Source organism: Cryptomeria japonica, chromosome 7 (assembly GCF_030272615.1).
Source record: "Cryptomeria japonica chromosome 7, Sugi_1.0, whole genome shotgun sequence".
NCBI lineage: Eukaryota > Viridiplantae > Streptophyta > Pinopsida > Cupressales > Cupressaceae > Cryptomeria > Cryptomeria japonica.
The window spans coordinates 685,350,394-685,362,037 of NC_081411.1; positions in this window are offsets into that span (position 1 = coordinate 685,350,394).

Genomic DNA, 11,644 nt, shown 5'->3' on the forward strand with positions numbered 1-11,644 from the left:
GTTTATTATTCTCTATCCCATGCGAGAACCCTAGCCAAAGGAGATGAAATCATGATTGATGACTCCCTTGATAGCATCTCACCTTCCATAAATCTCATATTCTCCCTCTAAAAATAAAGCATCTCCCTCTCCTCAACTTGGTTCTACTCATAAGGATACCCTAGTTCAAGATAATATTGTTGACATCTCTTTCAAAGATCTCCCTCTCAAAGGTGAGACTTTAGAGAGTAATGTTGATCCTTCTCCTAGAGAGTCTATTCCCCATGTAGATCCTTTGATGATAGAGGATGATACGACCTTTTATACTAATACTCTTCCTTCTAAAACATAAATGCCTACCCCTTGTCTCCCTCCTAAAATTGATCTTATCCATGATAATATCTTAGTGCAAGGAGAGACTATCAACAATTCTTCCAACAATCTTGTTCATTCTTCTTCTAAGGAAACCTTTGATATTCCTAAACCATCCTCAATTAATTTGATACATGTGAATGAAACACCTAATAAACCCCTCTTCACAGTTCAAGGTGCTTGTCCTTCTCAAAATTCCCCACGTAAGCCTATCTTAGTGGTTCAACGTGGTTATGTCGATGATTCTTTTTTCACTCCTAAGAAACCTATTATTACTGTGCAAGGAGGTTATCCTACTAAGAGCCCTTATGAGTATGCTAATAAAATTACTGGAGAGATTTATCATACGGTTTCTCATACCTACAACACAAGAAATAATAGGCAACCTAATTCTCCTCTGGTTATCCCAACTTCTCTTCCTGATCCTCAACCTATTATTACTCAAGCACCTCATATATCAAATCTTAGCAAGGAGTATGATCTCATTGAACAACTTAAGGCCACTCTTGCTAAGATTTCTATTTGGGATTTGGTTCAAACTTCACCTTTTTATCATGGAATTTTATAAGATGTTTTGAAAAACTTAGATGTCCCACCTGCAGTGACACCTAATAACATGTCCGCTTTGATTGATCCTACAAACAAACCCAATGCTCAAATTCTATTCACACAAGATGAGTTACCTTCTCCTGAAATCCAAAATTAATATGATCCTCTTATGATTGTGGTTATTATCCATGATAGTGCTATAAGACAAACCCTTGTGGACAATGGATCTAGCCTTAATGTTTGTGGTGTGGACTTATTGGATAAGATTAATGTGGATCGTTCTCTCATCGAATCTTCTTCTCTTACTATTTAAGGCTTTGATAATGTTGCTAAACAATGTCTAGGTGTCATAACCTTTCCTGTTAGGGTAGGCCGTATTGTGTTACCTACACCTATTCATGTTATGCCCGGTAATTTGACATATAGCCTTCTATTAGGGAGACCTTGGATTCATAGCATGCAAGTTGTCCCCTCAACTTTGCATAGGCAAGTCAAATTCATTTTTAACAATATGACATACACCTTGTTAGCTACCAAACCTCAAGAACCATTAAAATCTGGGTCTTCTTGTTCAACCACTTCCCATTCTTCTTCCAATCCTTCTATTTCTTCAAATACATCTATTTCCTTTCAATGATGTCACTCCTTCTAGTACTCCTCATTCTTCTACTCAATCAGAATCTCCTCCCAAGGATCTCTTTTCTCCCAAATAAGTGCTCGCAAATGATGATTGGGGATCTCTAGACTTTACCCCTACTTTTATAGGAGAATATAGGGTACCTTGGAAAGGATCTAATACTAAGAAGGAGAAATCTAAGGAGGAACCTAAAGAGAAACCTAATTTGTCTAAACAACTAAGTAACCACTTTGTGGCTGCTTCTTATTCAAATAATTCTTCAAATCCTTCCTCTAATTCATATACCACTAAGACCTATGGGGCATCACCATATCTTTCTAATTTGGCATCCCTTTATGGTCCTGGTTTTCACATTTTAGCTAAGAGTGGCTATGATGGCAATGGTTGTGGTGCAAATGAGCAAGGAACTAAAGTTCCTTTAGAACATAATACACATGAAGCTTCATTTGGACTTGGATATAATCCTTCTAAGCCCACCAAAGCATCTAAAAGACCATCTCTCAATGTGAATACTATATTTAGTAGTGATGATAACCTCACCTCAATTAAATTATCTTTTACTTCTTTCAAGACTCATCGCCCTCATAAGGAAATCTTGGTGATGAACAAATTTCTTTATGAATCTCCTCAAGAGATTTCTAATCCCACTTATGAGGCTTTATTTTTTACTCATTCTAAAATTCCTTCTTCTAGGAATAAGGCTCTAATGAGTTACACTTATCCCTTTCCCAAGATTTCTTGTGTGCAAGAAAAGTATGACTTAGTGGCCTATTCTTCTCCTATAAACTTCTCTCTTTCTAAAGACTTTTTAACATTCATCATCATATACATGTTTTTCATCTCACTTATAGTAGATAATTTAACATGTCAAATTCAAATACCTCATTCAATCTATCATGTCTTTAAATAACATTAATGGCTATTATGTTGCTCATCATTATGTGACATTGGTAACTCACTTACTAAAGGCTCATTCTCATTCATGATGGTACAATTTCACGTGCAATCATACTTTTAGAAGAAACATAATAGCCTATTTATATCCCATCTCTTCTCCCTATATATATAGGGGGCAAGAGTGATTTCAAACATCTCTCCTTCTTAAGATTGAAATTTCCCCTTTGTCAAGTAGTGTCTTCTATAAAGGCTTTCTTATTGATTGTAGACGTGTATTCATACTTGAATTCCTTCTCTCATATTGGAACAAGCATCCCTAATGGTGGATCTTAAGTACATATCCTTAGTTAGGACCTCCTCCTTGGTGTTGGAAGTCTTTGATCATTCATCAATTTATTTTATTCATTGAGTAGTATCTTTTATAATAAACCCTTCTATTTTGTGCACGTGCATATCCCTAATGAGGATCTCTTTCCTTCTTTTAGAAGAGTGTTGTTATAAATAATCTCTCTTTGATGTTATCTCAATCCTCTGCTCTTTTCAAATCTCTTGCATTCATTCATTCTAGAAGATGTTATATTTGTATAAGACAACTCCTCTTTAAGGTAGATGTCTTTTGAACAAAGATCTCTTCTCCTCCAAGGATCTCCTTTACACTTATATCGCAAAATATCTCTTTTGAATTATCTTATCCTTGCTTAAAGAGTATTCCCTCTCTTGCTTGGATTTATGAAATTGTTGCATGATGGATATCTTCTTGGTGTCAAAGGTAGGTATCCTTGTTCTACTTGCACACACATGCATGAGGTTGACTGGAACTAACGGTGTTATCACTCTCCTCCCTTACATGGATCACCCAAACCGACTCTGGGGGCTAGTTTTCCATGTCCTTCTCTCCATGGATCACCTAGTTCTAGGGGTGATATTTCCATGGTTCCTTTTCTCTTCTCATGGATCACCAAAGTGTGTATTCATTATTTCTCTCCCTTCTTCCTTCTCTTTGCATTTTTTTCCATTTGAATCTTTCATCTTGTGTTAGAGAGCTCTCAAATCCTCACACTCTTTGTTGTGTTGGAATTGAGGCTTAGTTCTCTTTCTTACCAAATAATTCTCCACTAATTTTTGATCTTGTATCAAATCTTCTTATGAGAATTTGTCATCAATCTTCTTTCACAATTTGATGTGGTAAACATGATACCTTGTTTCAACTCCCTAAAATTAGCAAGCCTAAATAGGGGGGGCATATAGCTACCCTTGAATTCTCATCACCTTCCTTAGTAAGCATTTAGGTAATTTTGTGATTTTATCTAGCATGTGTTTTTGTAGGGTGTAGATCCTAATTGTGTACTGCAGATACCGCTAGGGGCTTCATTCGACAACTTGTAGATATATCCTTTTTCATGAATGGTTACTTTTTTGTTTTTTATCTTGCATATGCACATAGTGTCATATGACAGCTAAAGTCAGGGCTAAATGTAGTGTCGTAAATTGTATACCCTTGCTAGGGTGGTACAATTTCAAACTTAGTTTAGCACCTCCCTTAGTGTGTTTGCATCTTGCATTAATATTTCCCTTTAAACATTTAATTAATTAATTTAATTAAATCTGAATTCATACATCACAATTTTGGGCCCTTTACCCTAAGTGTGCCCCTTTTTATTTTATTCCTTCAATAAATAATTTAATCATAAACCCTAATTATGTCCTATTTCAACCTTTAAGGCCCAATTTCGTATATCAAAACACCTCAAAATAAGCTATAACTTTGGGATTCTCTCTAATATCATCATATCTAACAGCCCTAAAAAATTTGGTGAAAAGTTGGTCGGATCTTGGCAGCAGTGCACATGGTCCTCGACTTTTTCCCCAAAATTTAGGGAGCTTAATTCTACGATATTATAATGCTTAACCCCAAAATATTGGTGGTAAATTCAATTCCTAGGTCGGCCTAAAGGCGGAATTAAGTCAAAATTAAGATCTAGGATTTCATGTACACAAGAGCTCTCTTTCTTCATTTGAAGGGAACTAAGATCTATCTTCCTAAGAATCTAAGAGTAGGTTTTTGGAGCACAAGGAACCTTCTATGTAGTGAAAGAGAAGCCTATGTGGAGTCTTCAACAACATTCAACAACATTCATCAAGCATTCATCATCAATTAGGAGCCTTGAAGACATTGAAGAGTGATAGGAGATCTAGTGGCAATATCTCTCCCTTGGGGATTGGTATGATTTCATGTTATTTTCATGTCTTTGTATGAGCTTCTTTACATAAATTTGCATATTTACATTGAAGCATTGTTATTTACATTCACATATACATTTAGGGTTTACTCTCATGCATAGGGTAGCTCTAGTTTCTTATAATTTAGGATCTTGCATACACATAAGGTTCTAGCACACACATTTTTAAGTACATTATCGGCTATTTGTGGAGGTAGAAATCACTAAAATAGGGGTTTGAATAAGGAAAAACCCTATATAGCCACCCAAACCTTCCCTTTTTTAGTTGCAGGTATAGAAACAGGCATCGAAAGGCATTTTTGGATCTAGAAAATGCATAAACACCACTCACAAGTCTCAGAAATGCAAAAATTTGTCAAGAACATGGGCGTGGCACCCTGATCCTGCCCAAGATAGGAGCGTGGCACCCTGATCATGCCCAGGACATGGGCATGGTGCCCTGGTCCTACCCAAGACATGGGCATGGTGCCCTTGTCCTACCCAAGACAAGGGCGTGGTGCTCTGGTCCCTCCATTTTGCAAGCAAATTTGATAGGTTGCAGACTCAGGACCTCCAGTTTAAAGTGTCTCAGTTGTAATCTCATGTCTGTAGAAATAGGACAGTGGCATGGCACACCAGTTCAAGTCAATTTTGTTTAATTTGCAGCATTAGGTACACATCCAGAATCCTCTCCCTTTCATTATTTTAGTATCTCAGTTTCATATCTACAATTTTGTGCAATTTTGAGTTCATTTATGCTTCATTCTTTATCTCCTAGTCTAGTTGATCATTCAAATCCTAGTTTTTCTCATCATTTGCAACAAAAGGAATAGAAACCCTAAGAGATATTCCTTGGCTCTTTCTTTCTCGCAAGAAGTAGCCAAAGTGAGCTATCTCCTTGGGCTCTTTCATATTCCCAATGTGTTGGCAAAAGTGGGATTAGGTCCTAGTCACTCGATCTCGCTTTTCTTGCACCCAAACCTTCCTTACTCTCAACTCAACACCTACCCTTTCAACAACAAATCTTGTCTCACTAATATATGAAGCAATCCTAGTGTGTTTTAGGACAGTCATGTCATGTTTAGGATAGTCATTAACTTAAGATTTCTTCCCACCTCTCAATACCTCCAAAGGCTTCTATTGACTCTTAAGGTCTCCTTAAACACTCACCAGACTCCAACCACAAAACCAATGCACACTCATCCATACAACACAAATTCTTGTATGTTGTCAAACTGTGATAGTCACTAAGCAAATTTTAGGACAAACATAAATCTTCATGAATAGATTGATTTCCTTGATCACCTAACACTTGGATCACACAAAGGGGTCCCTCACACATCATTCTCTTCATTAAAAACACCATTCAAAAACCTTTCTTTTATTTAAACCACTTAAAACTAATGAAATCACTGTATTTTTAGACTGTGGCACTGTCAATCAACATTTTGACATCACTTGCACATGCAAAAGTGAGCATGGATCCCTGCAAGTAAAACTATATATATATATATATATATATATATAATTTCCCTCCATTCCACTTAGATTTTTCCTTTTATCAACGTGGAATGGAGGAGTAATACATTTTATACTCTCATTATTTACCCTAGTAGGGTTTTGATAGTGTTTTACAAAAATTAAGATAACTTTCTCAAAACACAATCAAATTGAACAAGACAATGAAAAAATTAGAAAGGATTCATTCCTCTTTCACCATCAATGAGTTTACAATGCAATATAACTTGAAATTATGAAGAAAAATGCCCAAGAGAAGACTGTCATGTAGTAATTCTCAGGAAAGAGCAGGGAACCTTCAAGTTTTATTGATTTTCTTACTCAATACATGAAAACCAACCTTACATTGAATGAGGAAAGGCCTTTATAATTTCCTCCAAGCCTTCAAAAATTGTTACAACCACCCTTTCAACTTATTTTGACAAACCATATCTAAGTAACCTTACAAACTCAAAAGTTGCTTGACAACTTTTTTGTCAACTTTGACATTTTTTGTTCAAATGGACCCTGGTCCTAATAAAATACTTCCATGACCCAACAATGACTCAAATATTTCCAAATAGATTTAAAACACCTTGATGCATCATATAACTACATACTATACCCATTTACACACACGTGATATCTTGACAATTTTTGACAATCTTGTCAATATTACCTCATTATGACTCAAAATCCTATCTAATGACCTCAAAGACACTTTATTACATCAAGAATGGTCATGATTGACCTTATTACATAAAATTAACTCAAAATCCTTAGGATATTCCATCATGGCCTCATTAAGGCATGAAGGCCTATTCGGTGCTCCTACACCATACTCCTGGCATTGAAACCTTTCCAAGTCTCTTGGAATTGCAGTCCCTACAAAACAAACATTATTAGATGCTCCTCTCCATCCTTGAAATGATCTCATATTCACTTTGGGCTTGTACATATCCTCTTCTTGAATTTTCCTTCTTGCTTGGCTACTTGAATCCTTCATGCTTCCTCTACCAATTTGGATCTGCACCTCTAAACTCTGATTTGCCTTCTTCCTTCTCCTTCTAATTGGTCCTTCAACTTCCTGTATGAAAAAAAAATCTTCACTCTAACTTTCTTCTATCATTTTTACCTTTTTTTTAGCATTCGTAAAAAAAATTAACAAAACCAAGAAACAACAACAAGCTCCTTTCACCATCTACCTCTTACCTTTCCTCCTCACACCCATTACCAACTTCCTTATGATTGGAATCACTGTTAGAATAGTATACATATAAATCACAACTAATCTTACCATCCAAAGACAACTCACTTCCTTGACATCAACATATCCTCTCTTTTCCATCTCACTAGGAGACCACATAACTATTTAGCCTTCTCATGGCCCATCACTATCAACTATTCAATCTTAGTCTCTTTCCTCATTGAGACCCTCTTCTCATGCTTTACCTGCTCACCTTCACCCTTCATGGTGACTACAACTTCCAGCTCTTTCTCAATCTCATTGCATCTTAGTTTACTTCAACCAACTTCTTCTCCATTATATGTCATTCCATTTGGCACTCCTTCTCACCCACTTCCAACTCGTTATCTACTTGTATCACTATATCTTCAGCCTCATAACCCACTATCATAGTGGCACCTTGTTGTCCTATACCTTTTTCCATCTTCAACGGACACAACACAGTCCCAACCATGATCTTCACACCATCTTCAAGCCCTTCAAGACTTGTTTCTTTGTTGTAATCTTCAAAACCTCTATCCTTTACCTTTATCTCAGTGTTTTGAACCTCCTTTCCAATAGGTTCCCTATCCTCTTCATCAACTATCTATTGCACCTTGCCTTCTTGTCCATTCAGTAGACAACTCACCAATTCCATTGTTTCTTCACTATCCCAATGTTCCAACTTACTCTCTTTTCTCATGTCCTTATCCTCTTTCCTTGTTAGGATCTCTGTCACAAGCATCTTCTTGTCATAAATCTCTTCATTCTTCATGGTTTTCTTCTCCAAAACATCATCACCCTTCATTGAATAAACTCTCACTTGTGCCTCATCTTCATCTTCATGTTCCTCATGCACTAGGAACTCTCTTCTTCTAATCAACCCTATCCTTGTTACCTTCATTGATACCTCAACATCCTACAATGGATTCAACACAAACTTTTCTCCATTTTTGTCAATGGTATATGTATTCTTCCTACCATCATGTAATGCAAATCTATCAAAGTGCCAAACTTTACCCAAGATCAAATGGCAATCCTTCAAAGGCATAACATCACAAAGTACAATATCATGGTATGAACCAATATTGAAATCCATAAATTCTTTTTCTATAACATCAACCCATTGATCATCATTCACTCAATATGCTATGTAAGGTGTTTCATGAGGTTTCCTTGACAAAATCAATTTTTCAACCATTTCCACTGAAACTATGTTATCAAATAGACCATTATCAATAATCATCCTACATACCTTACCTTGCCATTTGAAATTTATCCTAAATATGGATTGCCTCTCAGTCATCTCCTTCAACTTGGCATACCTTTCTCTCATTTCTTCAACCTCTTGCATGATGGATTCAACACCTTCAACCTCTCAATCTTCACTTGATCTACTTGATACCTTTGATACCATTTTGATGTAGAGAATCCTCACCAAACCACATTAGGGAGATTTATTTCTCACAACTTCCCTAACCAATAGGTACTAAGTCTTCCATTACTTCACAAATCCACTCACAAAGCTCTTGTTCCACTCACAAGGCTACAATAGCTCAAACTCACCCAGGCTTCTCAATCCCTTAACCAACTTCTCACACACATTATTCCATGCATCCTCAACCTTTTTGAACCCATTTCCGTGCTTCTCAACACTCAAACACTTTCAAACCCCTTTATGGTCACTCAACATAGACTGCCCCCAATAAGGACCTCCACCTTTCACTAGCACCCCACTCACAACTTGCAATAAGAACCCCAAACCAAGTACTTCATGGAACCCTTGAAGCCTCTTCTTTCTTGACCAAATCTCCTTTCTACACCCCCCCATCCACCCTAAGGGATCCAACAACATTTATTACAAATTTAATGTCTTCAAGACAGTCCAACTCCATGTAGGGACAAACATGTCTACAAGGATTACTCTCTTCCTAACAACACTCCTAATGATCATCACAAAGGTGGTAAACTCTTCTCAATCTTTCCTTACTCTTAACTCAACACCTACCCTCATCCAACTCTTGTTCAACAATAAATCTTGTCTCATTGATATATGTAGTAGTCCTAGTGTGTTTTAGGACAGTCATCAACTTAATCTTTCTTCCCACCTCTCAATTCCTCCAAAGGCTTATATTTACTCCTAAGGTCTCCTTAAACACTCACTAGAATCCAACCACAAAACCAACATACACTCATCCATACAACACAAATTCTTGTATGCCATCAAACTATGACAATCACTAAGCAAAATTTTGGGACAATCATAAATCCTCATGAATAGATTGAATTCCTTGGTCACCTAACACTGGGATCACACAAAGGGTTCCCTCACACATCCCTCTCTTCATTTACAACACCATTCAAACACCTTTGTTGCATTTACACCACTCAGAACTAATGAAATCAATATATTTTCAGATTGTGGCACTGTCAATCAACATTTTGACATCATTTGCACATGCAAAAGTGAACATGGATCCCTGCAAGTAAAAAAAAAGAAAAATTTATACAATTTCCATCCATTCCACCAAGATTTGTCCTTTTATCAACGTGGAATGGAGGAGTAATTCATTTTATACTCTCACTATTTACCCTAGTAGGGTTTTGATCGTGTTTTAGAAAAAAATAGATAACTTTCTCAAAACACAATCAAATTGAACAAGACAAAGACCAAATTAGAGAGGATTCATTCCTCTTTCACCATAAATGAGTTTACAATGCAATATAACTTGACATTATGAATAAAAATGCCCAAGAACAGACTGTTGCATGGTAATTCTCAGGAAAGTGCAAGCAACCTTCAAGTTTTATTGATTTTCTTACTCAATATATGGAAACCAACCTTATATTGAATAAGGAAATACCTTTATAATGTCCTCCAAGCCTTAAAAAATGGTTACAACCACCCTTTCAACTTATTTTGACAAACCATATCTAAGTAACCTTACAAACTCAAAAGTTGCTTGACAACATTTTTGTCAACTTTGACATTTTTTGGTCAAATGGACCCTGGAACTAATCGAAGATTTCCATGACCCAAGAATGACTCAAATAGGTCCAAATAGGTTTAAAAAATCTTGATACATCATATAAATCCATACTATACCCATTTACACACATTTGTGATATCCTGACAATTTTTGACAATCTTGTCAATATTACCTCATTATGACTCAAAACCCTATCTAATGACCTCAAAGACACTTATTACTTCAATAATGGTCATGATTGAAATTATTACATAAAATAAACTGAAAATATTTAGGATCTTGCATCATGGCCCCATTAAGGCATGAAGGCCTATTAGTTGCTCCTATACCATTCTCTCAACCTTGAAATCTTTCCAAGTCTCTTGGAATTGTTGTACCTACAAAACAAACCTAGTTAGATACTTCTCTTATTGATATGTGGTGAATGATAAGAAAAGTACTGTACACTTAGCACGTATTCTCGTCGAGGTCCAGGGCTAGGCCGAGCCCCAAGAAAGCGGGCGTAGCCCGCTGTGGGGGTTCGGGGGCAGTAGCCTCCGAGAAATTTTTTATGAAGCATTTGTTTAATTTGAAAATGAGTGAGGGAGGATCTGTAGCGGAGCACTTAAATGAATTTAATACAATTACCAGTCAATTGTCTTCGATAAAAATTACTTTTGCAGAAGAGGTTAGGGCTCTCTTGATTTTATGTTCTTTGCCAGAAAGATGGAATAGCTTGATTATGGTTGTAAGTAACTCTGTCTCTGGTAAAAATACTTTGGTATTTGATGATATTTTTGGTGTTATCCTAAGTGAGGAAATGCGAAGGAAAAGCATAGGTGAGACTCCAACATCATCAAGTAGTGCTTTGAATGTGGAGAATAGAGGAAGATAAAAGGAAAGAGGAAAAGGCCCTTGGAATGAGAAGTCACGAGGGAAGTCAAAGAAAGGACACTCTCAATCTAGAGGAAAGAAAGATTGTTGGTACTGCAGAAAGCTTGGTCATCTAAAGAAAGACTGTTGGTCTTGGAAAAACAAAGAAGGAGACAAAAATGAAAATGACAGTAAGGAAGTTAATATTGCAAGTAATATTTTACAAGATGCTTTAATCTTATGTTTGGATAATGTTAATGATTCTTGGGTAATAGATTCTGGGGCTTCATTTCATGCTACACCCCATAGAAAATAGTTTCTATATTATGTTCAAGGTGATTTTGGACAGGTATATTTGGGTGATGATGAGCCCTATCAAATTGCTGGAAAAGGAAAGATAAAGATCAAGTTGCAAAATGGAAATGAT